The sequence below is a fragment of the Narcine bancroftii genome, chromosome 14, assembly GCF_036971445.1.
Source record: "Narcine bancroftii isolate sNarBan1 chromosome 14, sNarBan1.hap1, whole genome shotgun sequence".
NCBI classification, from domain to species: Eukaryota; Metazoa; Chordata; class Chondrichthyes; order Torpediniformes; family Narcinidae; genus Narcine; species Narcine bancroftii.
The window spans coordinates 59,683,083-59,701,740 of NC_091482.1; the positions used below are offsets into that span (position 1 = coordinate 59,683,083).

The window sequence follows — 18,658 nt, forward strand, 5'->3', positions numbered from 1 at the left end:
ACGAGGATCATTTGGAGAAGGTTTTGAACCATCCTTTCTCTCCCCCTCCCCTCCTCTCCTCCTCCTCCTCCTCAGTTGGAGCTGAACTAGAAGAGCACATCCTGCCATTACCTGGACTTGGCCAGCAAGGCAACTACGGAGATTTCGTCGGTCAGCCCACAGAATGCTAAGGGTTGCATGGGCTGCCTTCTCGTCGAAGCCAATATGGGGCAAAAGGGGTGGGGTGGGGTGGGATTAACGCCGACCACAGCCCTTCTTCCTTCTGGAAGGGACCCTCTGGTCCGAGCGTCAGGGGCGAACCACCCCCCCTCGGGGGGTTGGCGGGAAACACTTGGTCTCCAGAGCCCTCACCCACCAATGCTGCCGTGCGGGCCAATCCGAGCTCATCGGCCCGCCCCCCGGCGCCTCCCGTTGGAGGACGGAGACGTCGATCAAGGGGTGCCGCACGTCCTGGGCTGGCGCTGTGCAGCCGCCCCAGCCTGGGCGCTGGAGCTGGACCGGGCGGTCGGGTCGCTCTCTCTTCCTGCGCTCGGCACCAGTAAGTCCTCTGTTTTCCTACATTATTTTTTGTTGGGGGGGAGGGGGGGTCTTTGTCATCAGCGGCGGGCCGAATGCACCAGCTGTCACCCACTTTGCCTGAAGTTTTACCCTCTTTCTGTGTGTGAGAGTTCAGTAACCTCCTTTGGTCTGAATCCCCCCCCCCCCAGCGCAGTTTTGTCCACCCCTTCATTTATTTTCCTGTGTGTGAGACACCAAAGAAACAAATGCTGCTCTAATTTGTTCTTGCAGTCGTCAATCTTTCAGTGTCAGTTCATTAGGCAAATGGTTTCCCTGCAACAACCAGGATTAAAGGTCCATTGGGTTGCCCGAGGGAGCTGTGGCTGGGAACCAGAGTTCAGACACATGCTGTTAACGTCCCGAGTATCCCCCCTCCCAACTGCTCCCACCAGCTTGGAGCCACGGCATCTTCCTCTCCATCCTTTTTTAATTCTTGTTTATAAAGTAGCATGAAGACTGGGGGTGGGTGGGGGGTGGGGTGGGTGGAGGGTGGGGTGGGGGTGAACCCCCTCTCCTCTGTCAGCCCCAACCCCCTCTCCTCTGTCAGCCCCAACTGTAATGCTATTTTCCCTGCGCCGTTTCGAGTGGACTGATCGAACATTAGGGGCATGATGTCTCACTTTATTGAAATCAACTACCTTCTGTGCAGTTCTTTCCCCGGGAACCGGGGTAGGGAAGAGTAACGTCCAATGGAATTGGCACCTCCCTCTGCCTCCAGAGTAATCCTGTTCCCATCATAAAATAAGGAATTATAAAGAAAGTCATTCAACAAAAAAATCTCGCCCCATAAATCCCAACGAGCTCGAATTTCGGGGGGATTAATAGCAATCGTTCTGATCTTCAAGGTGGGGAGAGCCAGACCCATGCACCTTAACATTCAGCCCGGTGCTGTCAACAGCAGGTATGCCCTGAGAGTTATTGCAGTTGCATCAAAGTGTGATTTGCTTGCCTCTCATCTCTCCTTGAAAGATAAGCGACCCTGTTTTGTCACTCTTCGTGCCGCCCCACTCTTGCCTCCTGGCTTTATTGTGGAGCAGAATATTTGAAGGAAATCGAGCAGGCTGGCTTATTTCGACAAAAAATTCAACTTTTTGCTCTTCATTTGATTGAAACACACGATTTTACTGGCTTTGCACAGCCAGCCCAGGAAGAGACTGAATCTTTTATCGAAATAGACAGGTGACCTGTGTTGCACAGAGGAAGCTGTTCACTGTCGCACTCTTGTTTTCTGTCAACTGTCTAATTTGTTCACGGTAAATAATTTTGAAAAATGTTCTGTAAAGAGGCAAAATATCCTGAAGCTTTAAATTTAAAGTTTGAAAATTAGTCAAATATATTGTATTGGGACTCATGATAGTTCATAGAAATTATAATGTTTGAGATGATTGCTTGGTAACTCAGATTGTACAGTATGTGGGTGCTTTCAATGTTGCATATCCCCTTTATTCAATAATGTTTGAAATATTTCAGCTAACATCCAAGTAAGCTGCCGTTTTTGCTGTCTAATTCGAATGAAGAATTGCACCTTCTATAGATTACTGATGATCAGTATTTTTGCATCAACAATGAATACTTGCAAAGCTTAAAATATTGGTTGTATGTTCCCCACAAATGGTATCATAAGTTGTAGAATTTGGTAGAAATTCTGTCTTAAAGTGTAGAGCCTACTTGTCGTACTTGATGTTTGTGTGGTGTGGATTCTATCAGTTGTCTCCTTTTTCTCTTGCAAGTCAAGACCGGTTATGTGGGAGGTAGGTATCCATGTTCAAACTTAATGACAGGAGCCTGCTAAATATTGCTGTTATTGTCAAGGAGAACCGAGGGCACATCTGCCAGAAATTAAATTTCTCCTCTCTAGCCCTGAGTGAATGCTAATTGATTATTGTAATCTAAGATTTATCAAATATCCCACCACGCTCTTATCTTAGTGTCATTACAAATGTCAGGATTTCATTCCAGTCGACAAATATCTTGCTTTCCATTGGTGATGTTCTTAAGACAAGGTATTAAGGATTGGTAGTTGGATATAAATAATCTTCAGTCCTCTAAATTCAGGATTTGCAATTGAAGTCTTGCATTTAGAGAAATTCCTCTTGGCGTTAAGCAACTCAGTCCACACTTGAATCTCTTGGAACAGGGAAACTTGCCATTGAATTATCAGGCACTGGATGGTCAATAATGAGAAATATTTTTGACCAAGTTATTGATTAAACTTAATAGTGTAAATCCAGACTCAGCCAAGACAACATTGTTGGTGAATTGTATAAATAATGGAGATTGGAAATTGTGCCCAGGAGAAATTAATAAATATTGCTTGGAATTCTTGATGAGGAAACATGTTAAAAATAAGGCAGAACAAGTGTCTCATTTTGCCTTGTACTGAATTAGTGATTCTATTAGCATATTTGTAATAGTTGGTTTTATTGAAGTGAAAGTGAATATATTGCAATTTGCACTTTCAGCTTTAATGAAAGCTATTAATTCTGTGTGTGACTGCTCAGACCTTTTTTTGATAACTTCTTTGTCTTTGGTGCAGGTCTATCATTTATTAGTTTGACATTTGGACCCCCCTCTCCCCATCTATCATCCCTACAACTGGATTTTCTGTTCCACTTCCTGTGAAGTTGCAATAGTGGAGAATGAGTCATCTAAACCTCTCCAATCTCAGACACTTTTTGGGTTTATTTACTCTTCTGACCTTTCAAGGTGCCCTTATTTGCGAAGATGGCTCCTCAAAGTCTTGTTTTGTATCCTTCATTTTGTTCACAAGAGTTCTTAGCCTTTTCCATAAAGCCTGGATCTGTGAAAAGACCTGAATAGTGGCACCACTTCTGGAGTGACTCCTCAGGCACTTCACAATAGCAGAAAAGGAATATTGACCTCGAGATCATTTTTGTCTGACTGAATCTCTAGTATCTGTGTTTCTCTGTGCAATGAAGCCTTCTTGTCTTTACGTTGTCAATATTACTGTAGCTACTGAAGTTTCCTGCTAAGCTGTAAAGAAGACGGAGATTTTTTTAAAAACACATTAATGCTACTTGCCTATTGCAAGAAAGGGAAGCATCCTTCAGTTTATAGCTATGTTTATTTTACAAATCATTGTCTTCAGTAAATATATTTTATTGTTTGTGTCTCTAATTAAATTGCAACTCCCCAAATGATTGCTGATATCACTAACCTAAGTGGGAGACACAAAGAACTCACCAGTGTTTCTTTCTCCTTTCCATGTACAAAATGTCATTACTGGGCATACTGATGTGCTCAGAATGGAGCAATAGCAGCAACAGATGCTTTGTGTAATGAGGATATTAAGAATGGAAACGGAATAATGTCAAAAGTCATTAATGGGAACAGCTGGGGTGAAATAATCATACAGTAGCCTGAGCCTCAAAGGGAAATGTATAAATTACAAGATAAAAGAAAGCTTCTAATTTGAATGGAGAATATGATTTGTGATCAATTAAATTAGCAATCTGGAAGATGAGCAGACGTAAAATTAAAAACATGACCAAGCAGAGAAGGCAAAGTAGACTTCCATCTTTAGACACTTTCAGACAGCTGTTTCATTCTGGGACATTCTCGGCATTTTGGACAGCAAGTCTGACCTGGAATGAGGGTGGGGGAGGGAGGGTTATTTTTCTACCAGCGGATCTATTCACAGCCCAGGGATGTCGTGCTGTCTGAAAGCTGCTAACCTCATTCCGGGACCAGCTCAGGTTTGGAAGATGACGCTGACACTATTGTGACACACAACCCACCTCTTGGTCCAGGAGGTCCAAGAACACCCAGTCCCAGCATTTTGCTGACTTTGCTTGGTTCTATGTGAACGACTGGCTCAAGCTTGAAGACTGGATACTGTGAGTCCTCCTTACAGCAATATCATGGCATTTCTTTTTGTTTCTCCGTACATATGAAGGCAAAAGATCAATTGAAGAAATGGCCACATTTATTTGGGGGAAAAAAGAAATGATTAGAAAACCAAATCCTATAAATAAAGTAGCATGCAAGGCAGAGTAAGGGCGTGGGAAGGAAACAAAAGCAGGATATAAACCTTGGAAGAAAGGCTAAGCCTTTGGGGACACATTGATTTAATGACTTCCTGCCATAAATAAAACTGAAGGAGATGTTCCATTTTGCTCCATAAGCATGCATTGGAAACTTTTTGCCTCCCGGGAAGCTGGAATGAAAAGTCTCACGCACAAACCTTTCAAACTTCAGAGAAACTGGGATGATGCTCAGCTAACTTGTGGGCTGTTGTGCAACAAGAGGGGGAAGTGTTTGCATTGCTGAGTTTCCTGTGGATGATCTCGATCCAACCAACCTGGAAAATGCAGACTCAGGCTGATCATGATGTTACTGTGGATTCTGCAGCACAAGTTGTATTCAAGTATCCATCTGAAGTTGCGGCTTTTAGGTTATACGGATGCTGAGACGCTGTATGTCCCTGCTCAGTTTGGCGGGAATGAACCTTAACTTTCCATCTGTAAGTTGGGGGGTTTTTAATGAACCCATGGGTTTTTTTTCCAATGAAGGGGCTACTTTTAATTGAAGAATCTATACCTTTCCCCCTGTACTAAACTGTATTTAAGGGCTATAGCTCACAGACTCCCCACTTAATTGGAAATATTCAAAGAAGCCCTCAGAATGGTACAGGAGACTGATGTTGAGCACTCAGCGGCACAAGGACAGCTTCTTCCCCTCTGCCATCAGATTCCTGAATGAACAATGAGCTATGTGATAGGACAGATTCTATCACCAATGTGTATATGTACAGATGGTACTGTAGGATGACTGTGATTGGCTGAGAGCGTAGCCACACCTACTGGCAGGTCTTAAAGGACCAGGTCATTCTGCACTGGTCGACCTCCATGTGATATGCTCCAGTCTTTTAGTTAATAAAAGCCTTGGTTTGGATCAACAAGTCTTTGGTTCTTTCGATGCGCTCTACAAGCTATAGATGCTGCCTTACTTTGAGTTTTTTCTTGTACTATTTTTTATGGCAGTTTTATATAAATGTTTGCACTGTGATTACTGCCGCAAAGCAATGAATTTAGTTGTCCATGACAGATTCTGAATCAGAAGGAAGTTGTCTCAGAAGTGACTGAAAATTTGCAAGGATTCAACTCTTTCAATTGGAATGTGATTTCATCCTGGATCTGGCAGATGCCATCCAAGTGCCCCCTGCTAGTCTGGGACTTGAAACTGGGAAAGTCATTATTCCCTTGATTTGGGATCTCTCACTTTAATGAGCATAGGAAGGAATTCCAGATCTTCTGTGTACTTTGAATTTTATTCCTGCATGTGACTGTCTGTATATATAAAAAAAATTAAAAATCAGACTGGGAAATGGTGGCTCCTTGGTAGTGTTGAAAGCTGCAGCCATTGATGTGCGAGGCAAGTGTGTTGCTACCCTGTTACAGAGCCAGTCTGTCTGGTCTTTGCCAGTGCCTCCAGCCGTGTAACTGCTATAACAAATAAAAAGCAAAACCTTTAAGATGAGTAGATGAAGCAAGGTCAGGAGCGACCAAATGAGGGCACCAGATACTGTGCTTTTTTTTGGAAGTGCATTTATACAGAGCTAGAACTCCCATTTTATTTCACTATATTTCTGTGTTTTAATGAAAGACGCTCCCTGTTTCAAAATCTAGTGCATAAGACTATAGAAATTTGTTGGATCAAAGCATTTCTGCTGAGGAATGATTGACGGCACAATCTATACTTGCCAATTTTTATTCAAGGTAGTATCCTGCCTGCAGATAATTTATCGTCTTCCTTTGTGCAGGTTTGCCGATTGTTTCCTTCCCCCCCCCCCCCCCCCCTTCCTTTTGGGACAGTTTTATAATTATTGATTGCAAGGTCAACAAAACCGATTTTGGCATAGTAATGTAAAACAATGTTTATTATATACACCTGCAGTTTGCAAGGATTATTTCCTTTACTAATTTCTAAATGAGATGCAAATCAACAGCAAATCTCTTGCCTTCATTCACTTCTGTGCCAGAGGAATTGGTCTCATTGCTGAGCAGCACTTCTCGGCACAAAAAAATGTTAATGGGAAGACTGAACCTAACAGAGGAGAGAGAGCAAGGGATCAAACCTGCTTGTCCACTGGGATCCTGTATATTTATAATTGCCTCTTTTCATGATCTGCTTATGTTGTGGATTGGTGTCTTTTCAGATGGAGTATTTGCTTTGTACAATGATTCTTTAGCTTGGGACTATAAATTGCTCATGTTTGAATGTAAAAAAGAATGTGAAATTCATGCATATTGATTTACTCCCACAGCAAATGTAGATGCTTGTACCTTGCCAATGTATGATCTGTGTGCCACTAGACACACATACTGTATCATTTGGACAGATGCAAAAATCCATTTGCATGAATAATTAACATATGAAATTTGAAATCGAAGCTTGATTATTTAATGCAGATTATGAAACTTAATATTCTCCAGAATAGAACAAATGGTGATTCACTAATTGACTTTTAACCAGGCTTTGGAAAAGCTGAGAATGAGAACCACAGAACAAGCACAGAAACAGGCCTTCTAGTCTGTGCCAAACTATCATTCGGCCTAGTCCCACTGACCTGCACCCAGACCATATAATCCCCCCCCCCAAAAAAAAAAGGAAATAAGGCTTCCATCCATGTTCTTGCCCAAATTCTTAAATGATTAAATTGAGCCCTTGCTCTCAACTTCAGCTAGCAGCTGTTCCACACTCCCTCTGCTCTTTGGGAGAAGTTCCCCTAAACTTTCCCTGTGTGCTCTTAAACCTATGTCCTTAGGTTGTATCTTTGTGGTAAAAAGCCTACCTACATTTACTCTGTCTATACAGGATGTTAATTTTCAAAAACCCAAAATCTGCATTTGCTTTTGTAAGATGAATTTAAATTTTGGACTGAGTCCATGATAATTATGTATGTTTTGTGCTGTAGATTTTAATAAATTTCTTTGAATTAGTTGAGATATTGAATGTTTTAAAAGTTCTGCATTTAAGTCATGCACAAAGGAGAATGATGGAACTAGAAAAATGACCACAGAAATAGAGGAGGCATTACAAATTGTAGTGGGCTTAAACATGGAGATTTCCAAACCCAGATGAGATGATTGCGGATTGGGAGGAGATTACTGGGGTACTAGCAGAAATGTTTTTTTTAATCATGTCAGAGATGCCAGATGCCTGGAGGACAATGAGGATATGCAACAAGGAAAAGATGGGAAATTAAAATCATGTCTTAACATGAGTGATAGGAAAAGTTTGAAGCGCTTGGATTAATCTGCACTTAGATTGTGTGTGACTTTGTTAAAGGGAGGATCCTATCTCACTAATTTGAATGTTTTGAGGAGTTGTTTTAAGTGTATTCATGTTTGGGAGTGTAATTTCATATAAAGCATGGAATCAAGCCATTCAGCCTATTGGGTCCAGAATAGAACCCAATTAACCCATCAACAACCCATTTACATTCATCCTACATTAATCCTTTCTAATCTCTCGACATTCTCATCAGATTCTGCCACATACCTGCTCACTATAGGCAAGTCACAAGGTTGGTTAGCCACTACATCTTGCATGTCTTTGGAATGTGAGGCAGAATCCAGAGCATATGGGGAAAACCCATACGGTCTTAGAATATTTGTTGCCTGCACTGACAATCAAAATCAGGTTTGAGTCTCTGGTGTAGCAGAATGAAGCCATTGTGGTGCCAATATTGTCTGCCTGTAATCTTCAGTTTGTCACCAAATAGTGGGTTGGTCCAAAAGATGAGTCAAGGCAGTTTGAGAAATTGGTTTCAAAATCAGCTTTGTAATTGGAGGTATAGATTGAAGTGAAGGGTTATTTTTGTGATGTTAAACTAATATCTTGTGGTGTACTGCAGTGACGATTGCTAATTACCTGCTTTTTCTTTTGATTAAACGATGTGAATCTAGAATATGCAATTGTCTGAAAATTCAATGTTCCTTGTGAGTTTATAGTCATGTAGAGACATCAGATGTATCAAAATACTTGCTGTAGCCGGACAGGTACATGAGATACACCCAACAACGTAGCAGTTAGCGCAACGCTGTTACAGCACCAGCGGCCTGGGTTTGAATCCAGTAAGGAGTTTGTACGTTCTCCCTGTATCTGAATGGGTTTCCCCCTGGTGTTCTGGTTTCCTCCCACCCTCTAAAATGTATGGGGGTTGTAGGTTGGGGTATTTGGGCGGCTAGTAGGCTGTAAGGGCTTGTTATTTACTGCATGTCTAAAATAGTTTTTTTTTTAAAGTAAATCACCCCTAATACAAGGCAGCAAAAGAGATAACTATAAAAGGATAGATGGATAAATATCCGCACTTGAAGTTAGTGCAAGAAAAAAAGTGACATTTCAGTAGTGCGGATAGGAATGTACAGAGCCTGATAGTTGTTGAATTAAAATCATTTCTTGAACCGAGGGTTTTGTACCTGCTGCCTGTAGGTTGGAGCAAGAAGAGATCCTTAATATTGTTGGCAGCCTTCAAGGCAGTTCCTTACATAGACCCTTTCAATAGACCGTGATGGATTTGGCTACATTTGCCACTTTCTGCTCCTGGAGACTCAAGTTTACAAACCAGGCAGTGATTCAACCAGTTGGTATACTTTCCAAAATATACCTGTCAAAGTTTACAGAGTATTTGATAACAAATTTCCTCAGACCCCTTGAAAAATAGAGGCATTGGTGTGCTGCCTTCATAGTTGCATTGATGTGTTGCCTCCAGGAGAGTTCCTCCAATACGTGAACTCGAGGAACCTTAAGATACCAGCCTTCTCCGTCGGTATCCTGTCAATGAAGATAGGTATGTAGACCCTCAGCTCCTCTTCCTAAAGTCCACAATAAGATCCTTGCTGTAGCACACGTGAATAGCAAGATTAGGGATTAGCATTGATATTGAGAAGAAGAATCTTCCAGTAGTGATTGAGATCTGATTTAGTTGGAGGAGCCGATGGGTAGTCTTTAAATTTGAAAAATGTGAAGTGAAACATTTTGGGAGAACAAATGGAGTTAAGATGTACTCAGTGAATGGTGGAAGTCCCAAGGACCTTGGCACATATGGCCATTGATCCATGTAGCACAGGTGGCTATAGTGGTAAAGAAGGGATACAGATACTTGCCTTCATACTAACCAAGGCATAAAGTATGAAAGATAATGGGATCTCTGCATAAACACTCACAAGCCAGATATCAAATGATGAGGTGGAACAGGAAGGAGATTGAGTCTTTTGACATGGTATCAAGATAACAACCTCAATGTCAGTCAGATGAAGATAAGTATTCTCTTAAGGGGAGAGGGCAGAACCATACACCTGTCCACATCAGTGGTGCTGAAGTAGAAGGGTTCTTGGGATGGGAGGGAGGTGAGACGGAGAAAAATTTTCAATGACCTGACACGGCCCAACCACATTGATACTTTCTTGACTGATGTACACCTATGCTCTACTCTCTTAGTAAACAACTCAACAACTTCCACAAATGCATGATCAAAAGTGTACTTGTTCGATGCAGCGCAGTTTGGGAGCTGCTCTAACTCCACCTACATATTCAGCCAAGAAAACTTCCCTCCATTATGAAATACTGATCATTTTTCCATTAGGAAGAAAGCTCAAAGTGTGAAATTACGCACCAATAAGCATTGAGATTGTTTCTTTACTTACAGCAGAAGCCTCCTGTTGTCACTGGGCTCTAATTTTGCTCTTACTCTTTATACAGCTGTAGGAATTTTAGAGTTGTCTGTTAGACTTCTTGCAGAAGAATACTTCTTTCAATATTGGGTGTGATACGGTAAATAAAACTTGAATTGGTAATAAAATAGAGTGTGCAGTTCATTCCCAATATTATGGAAAGGATGTCGTTGCTCTTGAGGCAGTAGAGATTCAAGAGGATGTTGCATGGAATTGAATGTTTGAAAAGAGACTGGAGGGGCTGATTTTACTTCTCTAGAAGTAGAGAAGGCTGACAGGAACCTGACTAAATTGTACAAAATTGAGGGGTATGGTTAGGGTAGGTGATGCAAAACTTTTCTCCTTGTAAGAGGTGTTTAGGCTCTGGGATGGAAGGATACAGTGCTTGGAAATGAAATTAATATTGCTTCATAGTAGAGGACAATGAGATAAAGGACTCTTGGCACCCTGTACAGGATAATGACTTGTTAATGTTAATGGGATTCACTGTTATGTGACTAAAAGATTCACAGCCTTTTACATAGGTGTCCAACTGGATGTGAGGAAATACAGTATATAAACATTTCACAACTTTACTCATTAGAATGAGGGTTCTTTCAGTGGCAAAATAATAAAAAAGAAAACCTTGAACTTGCATAATTTGTGTTTGCTAATCTCTATAATTCAAAACCTAATAAGTTTTAAAAACACATTTATGGATATAAAGAAAAATATATAAGGTTGAGTGTCACTGACAAGTATGTCATCCTTTTTAATAACCTTGAGTTTTTTGGTGTGCTGTCAATGGTCTATTGAACGAACATGCTTAAACTATACCTTTTGAGAAAATTCTTCTTTTACTGTTTGAAAGAATTGAAGGCCAAAAAAGAGTGCCTCATCCACTTCCATGAAATAAAGGACCTATCAAACTCTTTGTCAAAATCAAAGCTGCAGCATCGTCTGTTTGAATTAAAACAGGAAATCTTATCATTCATGTGTGAAACGAGAATCTGGATTAGTTTTATATCTACATGGTAAAATCATGGTGGTGACTCAGTATTTAACAAGGCTTTCAATGCTTTGCAAATTATAGGTTGTTACTTCAAGAAGTGAATGTTAAAAGCAATGAATACTGAAGGAGGTTTGACATCAATATAGCACAGCAGACAAGAAATTGGATTCGAGACATATAACTAACCAAAGCCACAACAGATCAATGGGCAAGTTTTTTTAAAAAAAATGCTTAGGTTTAGAAATACTAAAACAATAACAAGATTATGGGCATGGAATCCTAAATCACGCATGGTGCAGCCTTCTGAGTTGACAAGAGAATTTTTTTACTATGGTTTGTGTGAACTCTGTGCATGTAACTTGTAATGTTGAGGAATTATTTTATAATTCATGTATTGCAGCTACTTTTGAAGAACTGGGGCTTGTGAATGTGCTGGTAGATTTATATTGCCTTCTGAGATTTTGCATTCGCTGTTGTAGATAGCTATGCAATAAATCGTTAGTAACTTGGTCAAATTCGGAGCAATTCAGCCAAATCAATTTAAAAAAAAAAATGCCACAATGGCTTTTGACAGTTTAGTTGCAAAGTTAAATCCAAATGCTAATCCCAAGTTAAAAGATGATGGGATTGTGGCCTGTTTTAAAGTGTCTTATTTTAGCCTGTGACAATTTGGGGTGCTACACTGGGTTTCTTGTCCAGAGAAAGAAATTGATCAGATTTTCTGGTCATGTTTACAGCTGTGTGGTCCCAACTGGAAAAGCCATGGATGTGAGGTAAAAACAAGATTAGGCTCAATTGAGACACCTTCCCACAGCCAAGAATGTTGCAAAGCTCTGGTATGAATTACAGCTACTAAGTGATCATCTGGTGGCCCAAGCCTGTGGAATTGTTCCAGCAAGTTCCAGAATATAGGTTAGGGGATGACTTGCAATTTGGGCAGGGGTTTCACTAACACAAAATTTTACCAATGTTTGCCTCAGCTGATGGTATTTTTGCAGCATTTGTACTGTACAACATTGCACTTGCTGTGTGCAACAATTTGCAGCAAATTGGATGCGCTGTTTGGCCTTTCCAATACTAGATGTAATAAGCTTTCTGTTTTGGTAAGCCTGGTTGAACAAAATGTTGCAAACCCTGTGAACTGCCTGAGGCAGTAATTTCATTTAAGTTTTGGGAAACTATCTTGTTCATTAGTCACAGAAGTGACCGTGTGGGAATGGATCACTATTTATTTGTTGTCGTAGATCCTGCTGTGTCTCTGGCCAGTGTTTAAATAGTGCCCAGTGTTCAGTGGAGAATGGCTACTCGTGTCAGAATGTATGTGGTCTGTGGGATGTGCTCTGAATGTTGGCAGGCAGATGCGGAAGGGACTTGGAGCAAAGGGCTTTATCCCTGTGCATGGCTATGGATAGTTTTAAGGAAAAGTTTTAGCTCCTCCCTTCCCCTTTGGCTTTACCTGAAGGATTATTGAATGCATGTGAGTCATTGCCAAGACTCTTGGTTTCTGGGCACCAGTCATGTTTACTTGCAATAAATAAAAGATATAGTACTATGGATAATGTCGATGCAAGATTAAAAGCACACAGTTCCACTGTCTGGAGATGGGGAAATCCAGTCCCATTTCTTTAATTTGGGCACCCATGGGCTGCCAGACCTGTTCTCCAAATTTAATATATCTAAAACCCCTGAAGAATGAACTGGATTAGGCATTGGACGTAAATGTTGACGATAGATTGTAAGGTATTAGTTCAGTGTGATTGCATTTCATGCCTCAAAACCACAATTTTACAGATGAACAAACTCTGTAAAGGATGAAAAGTATTATGACAAAGTACAAAACTGATTGGCTTTTAACATTTCTCAAGGATGCTAAAGCATCGTGAAATTTCACAGAATAATTTTTTTTAATGAGTAGCATGGAGGGTTCAATTAATATTGTGGTCCACTGTTCCCTGTGGCCTAATGCTTATGAATATCACACATCTTTGAATGGCTGAAAGTATTGCTGTCAGTCTGGTTTAATGTTGAACAGTCACGCAAGATTATCATTTGTATCATTTTGTATTCTTGCTTTTGAAAGCTGACTCCACCCAATGATAGCACGGTTTATCATTTGCATTCATAATACATGTAGATTTGGTGTGTTTTGTGTTGAAGAAAAAGTTGCCTGGCATTGTTGCTGGGCTCGGCAGCTTCACTGCAGTTTCCTTAAGTTGCCTTCTGTGCGAGACAAAAGGACCAGTAAAAATGCAAAGCAAAAGGAACATCAAAATTAATCCAAGCTGCTTGCGTATTTTCTCACACAGTGGTGGGGAAATGGCTCTGAAGACATCATTGCGGTCAATAACTGCCCTTTGTGTTTTCTGTGGGGCGGGAAGGGCTCTCGTGTAATCTGAAAATCAGAGTAAATTAGAATGTCACGGCATAACAACGACACCCCATCATTAACCTTCGCACAACTTGGCACATCAGGTGTTCTGAGCCATTCAGAGACTCCATGGTGCAACAAGAAACCTGTTGGACCATGGACTGGGACACAGTTAAAATTTTTTTTAAACTCTACTGTTGCTGGGGTTGAGTGCAATACACAAACGTGTTGGACAAATTCAGTAAGCCGTGCCACATCTATAGGGTGACCAACATTTCAGGCCTGGGCAGAACACAAGTTGATTCAATTTATTAGCATGGCATTAAATTTTTATAAAGGATATTTTAGAATGCAACAGCATTGGGATACCTTTGTCCATTGTAGAAACTGATGTAAATAAAATATAAAATCTGTCATTTTTGTTTTCACTTATCTCTATTTTCTCTCTATATTTATAAACATTTTCCCATTGGTGTCTTTACAAGATTGGTGATCTCTTGCACACAGCTTCTTTGATTTTGTTTTTTTTAACTATTCTATCAATTTACTGGATCTCAATAATTTAACACTATCCTCTTGTTTGCTGTTGAACCACTGCTTTTGTAACAAAAAATATTTTCCTTTCAAATGCTTTCTCAAAATTTAAACAACCTCCTATTACTGCTTTAGAAGTTCAATTTGTTTATTATGGCCTATTTTAAAGTTTAAAAAATTGAACGTGTATCTTTGACATTCCCATCTCCTTCACAAATCTCGTATCAGATTCAATAATAACTCACTCAGTATTTGCATGATGTTGTCATTCGTCTCCAGATCCAGTTTTATATGGTTCCCTTATTAGGATTGTTCCTAAACAAACTTTAGTCTTTACTGAAAAATTAGTGTTACTTTCCACATGTATACTGATGATTTAGATTTATTCTACCATTACCCCTCATGACATCTGCAGTGTCTCTAAGTTGCTTGTACAGTGTTTGGATGAAAAAAATACTTATGACAAAAAATAATATACTGTTCTCTGGCTACAGACTTCGTCCTCTAACTTTCAGCTGCCTGTGATGTAGCCAACTCCTCCCCCTTTTTGTCCCATTAGATCCTGTGTTGAACTTTGGATATGTGCCCTCTCTAAGCCCACAAATTTCTCTCCTTGTAATGATCTCTTCCTGCTTTGTCATCATGGAAACCCCCCACCCCCATCCCCCAATTATGGCTTTCCAGTTAACCATTTCAGTGTCCTTCAACATTCACCCAATCTGTGCTGCCGGGCCCAAACTTGTACTATTTAGAATACTTACTTGTTCTTGCTGACTTTTCTGGTTTCTGCTAACCTGTTTGCCTCTTTTCCCCCTCCTTCTTCCCTTTCCAGTTCTCCTCCCTCCCTTCACCTTGTGTGAGTGTGTATAAATGTATATATGCTTTTGGGAGATAAATTGGGAAAGGTTTGTTAGTGTAGGTCACATACAAACACTTTAAAACAGATGGTACTGGAGCTCTGCTAATGCTAAACATTTGCAAAAGCTTTGGAGAGTGCCCAAGAGACTTCACTAATGGATTGTTATTTACAAAAAGGCAACAGATGAAAGAACTTCTCGGAGCCGCATTCTGTCTTGAAGGGAACTTGCTGTTCTAAGAGGGGTCATGTGGTTTTGCAAGCAGAGAGAGTCAAACAGACTTTCTCTCTGGAAGAGAGGGCGAGTGACACAGATCAGTTCTTCAGTGATACAGCAACTGGAACAGGATAAGCTGGCAAGCTTGTGGAAAACCCCATTTGGAAGACTGGTTGGGAGTTCTTAGTTCAGCCTGGTTAAAACCCTTGTGGTTCATGCAAGAGGAGAGGACTGGCTGTCTAATGTTTCACTTGGCATAAGAGAAACAAAAAGGAACTCTGTGGTAACCTGAAAGAGAGAGTTTATCATCTGGAGAACCCTGAGGGGGAAAGTTTTGTCAGCAAGACACTGAAGTGGCTGATGGAAGTAAATCAGTTGTGGATGACCTGGAATAACAAATTTCTCTCTGAAAACTGACAAGAACCTTCCTGAGTGGTAACCATTTACCTTTCAAGCACCAAAGCCTAGTGAACTTCATAGATGTTAAATTCTGTGCATGGTATAAGAATTGCCTGCAACCAGTGAACTTGGAAGAATGAGAAGTGAGATTGGACTATGAACCAACTTTTCTGAATTTACACACACACACACACACACACACACACACACACACACACACACACACACACACACACACACACACACACTAAAAGAGGGTTAAGTTAGGTTAGTTAAGTCAATAGTGATAAGTTAAAGTGTGATTCTGTTTTCATGTTTAAAGATATTTAAAACTAACTTTTGTTTAAGTAACCATTTGTCTTAGTGAATATCTATTGCTTCTGGGTTTTGAGGGCCTCTGGGCTTTGAGGGCCTCTGGGCTCATAACAACCTAGCCACCCCTCCTCCCCTTTATCACTGCTGTCCCCTCCTTCTCTTCTCCTGCCTTTGTAACCACCCCCCACTTTTTTGTTCAGATGCCTGTCAACATTTTTCCATACCTTGATGAAGGGCTCAAGCCCAAAGTATCGGTTTTATATTTTTACCTTTGCTATATAAATGACACTGTTTGACCTGTTAAGTTTATCCAGCATTGTGTTTTTACCTGATCCCCAGAATCTTCTGGTTAACCAATGCATTCAAACATAGAACTGCAGAGCATAGGTCTGGCCCTCTAGCCCACATGTCTGCACCAAATGCGATGCCCAATTTTGTTCTAAAAATTTGCTGGGTGCACATAATAGTTAACCCTGCATATTTGTGTATCTACCGAAAAGCCTTGAAAAGCAGTTATTGTATCTGCTTCCACTACCACTCCTAATATCCCATTACAGGCACCTTCTACTCTGTGTGTACAAAAAAATAAATATGCCCCACACTTCTTCCCAAAACACCCCTCCCTCACCTCACCTTAAGCGTGTGTTCTCCAGCAAATGACATTTTTATCATGGGAAAATGATTCTGACTGTCATACCTCAGCCTTCAACACTTCAGAGAAAACAATCCAAGATTGTCCAACCACTCTTTATAGCTTCCACCTTCCAATCCAGGCAACATCCTGGTAAATCTCTTCTGTCACGCTACCAACCCGCTAAATTGGCGTGAATGACCAGTGTTGAAATGTGGACCATGAAATCCAGGGTCTGTGCATTAGATACCCATTATCATGGATCTAAGGGGGGACCCAAACTTCAGTGGTGACGTCCCGAGTGGCGTTGGTCTGTTCACATTGGACATAAGTTGAGTCAGCTTGGATACAATCTCCAAGGTTGTATCAATCCCGGGTTGATTTGTACCTACCCCCACCCCCCCCCCCCCCCCCCCATTAAACCAGGTTCAGAGTATTCACACTAGCAAGTGACTGCTAAATTCCCAGTTAATTGCTAGGTTCAACCCATGTTCAACTGGTAGAGTGAAAGGGGCCATGTCTATCCTATAATCAAACAACCAGAATTACATGTAATATTTCAAGTGCAGACTAATCAACACTTTGTACAGATGCAAGATTTTCCTTACTTTTATACTGTAACCCAGCCTGAAGCAAACCACACCATATGCTACTTTTACCAGCCCCCCCCCCCCCCCCAATCTACTTGCACAGCCTCTTCCAAGGATGTCTGCACCTGAAACCTTAGATCCTTCTGCACATCAATGTAGAGGGAAAGAATGAAAATTCTGCAGAGGCTTGTTTAAACTTTCTTAACATTGGGCCAAGATCTGGCTCTGTCAACATTATACTGTAGTTGGCTATGCTTCATTTTAAGAAAAAAAACTTTTGCTCCACAGTGGAAAGAAATCGTCCTCAATCCTGAGTAACTGCTTAAGAAGAAATTTTAAATTTACATTTAATTTTGAACTTGGACATGCATCCCCACGAGCCAGTGCTGCCCAATTACTCCCAATTAACCTACAACCCCCAGTACGTTTTGAACAGTAGGAGGAAATCAAAGCCTCCGGGGAAATTCCACGCACGCATGCGGCGAACGTGCAAACTCCTTACAGCACGGGATTTGAACTGTGGTTCTGATCGCTGGCACTGTAACAGCGTTGCGCCGCTACACTAACTAAGCCACTGTTCAGATGCACAATTAAAACATTGAGATGTGACTTGTCACATGTTGAACAGACTAGTTCTGTACTTAATCTGGAGCAGGAGGTGAGAGTCACGTGATGGAGTAGAGGCAGGTTGGGAAAACCAGCCCTCTCCAGAAAAATAGGAAAAAAGTTCGGAAAAGACAAAGCACAACAAAAATAAAATATAAGAAATAGAAGATAAAGTTACAGAGAAGAGAAAGAAGATGGCATCCAAGAAGGAGAAAGTAAAAGCAACCGAAAAAAAGGTAGAAAAGTCACCGGAGAAGAAAGAAGGCCTTAACTGCACGAAGGAACAGGGAGCTGTAGTGGCGTAGAGTGCCCGATCCCCGAGGTTAGTGCCTGCCCTGCGGAGTCGCGACCTCCCGACCGGTGAACTTCAAAAGTGGCTCTCTGAGTCAAACAAGTGCGCAACTGAAAATGGGGGAAAAAGGGGGATGGAGGTGATGAGGAGGTGGAAAAGAGGTGTAGGCAAGATGTAAGATGGCCAATACATAACCAAATTAAAAGGAAGAGGCTACTAAATTTATTGAAGAAGGAAAAAATAGATATAAGATTTGTGCAGGAAACTCATCTAACTGAAGTGGAACATAACAAATTAAAGAGAGACTGGATAGGACACGTAGCGACAGCATCCTATAATTCAAAAGCTAGAGGTGTAGCCATATTAACAAAAATGTACCAATCAAGATAGAGGAGGAAATAATAGATCCAGCAGGGAGGTATGTAATGATAAACTGTCAGATATACTCAGAATTTTAGAATTTGCTGAATATATATGCGCCTAATGAGGAGAATCAAAAGTTTATGCAGGATTGTTTTTGAAGATTGCAGACACACAAGGAAATATATTGATAGGAGGGGATTTTAACCTTAATTTGGATCCAATTTTGGATAAAACTGGACA

The 18,658-nt window shown here is 40.9% G+C and overlaps 1 protein-coding gene across 3 annotated transcripts in view; it reads left to right on the plus strand.

Moving 5' to 3' along the window:
• The first annotated feature begins 470 nt into the window (after positions 1 to 470).
• The window catches only part of sema6d (semaphorin 6D), a 284,007-nt gene continuing 265,819 nt past the window's right edge, over positions 471 to 18,658 (plus strand). For 2 of the 3 annotated variants that reach the window (XM_069910619.1, XM_069910620.1), the window contains exon 1: positions 471 to 538. The gene's annotated coding sequence lies outside the window, so the exon portion shown is untranslated. The remainder of the gene's footprint in view (positions 539 to 18,658) is intronic. The other variant, XM_069910621.1, reaches the window with a different exon arrangement.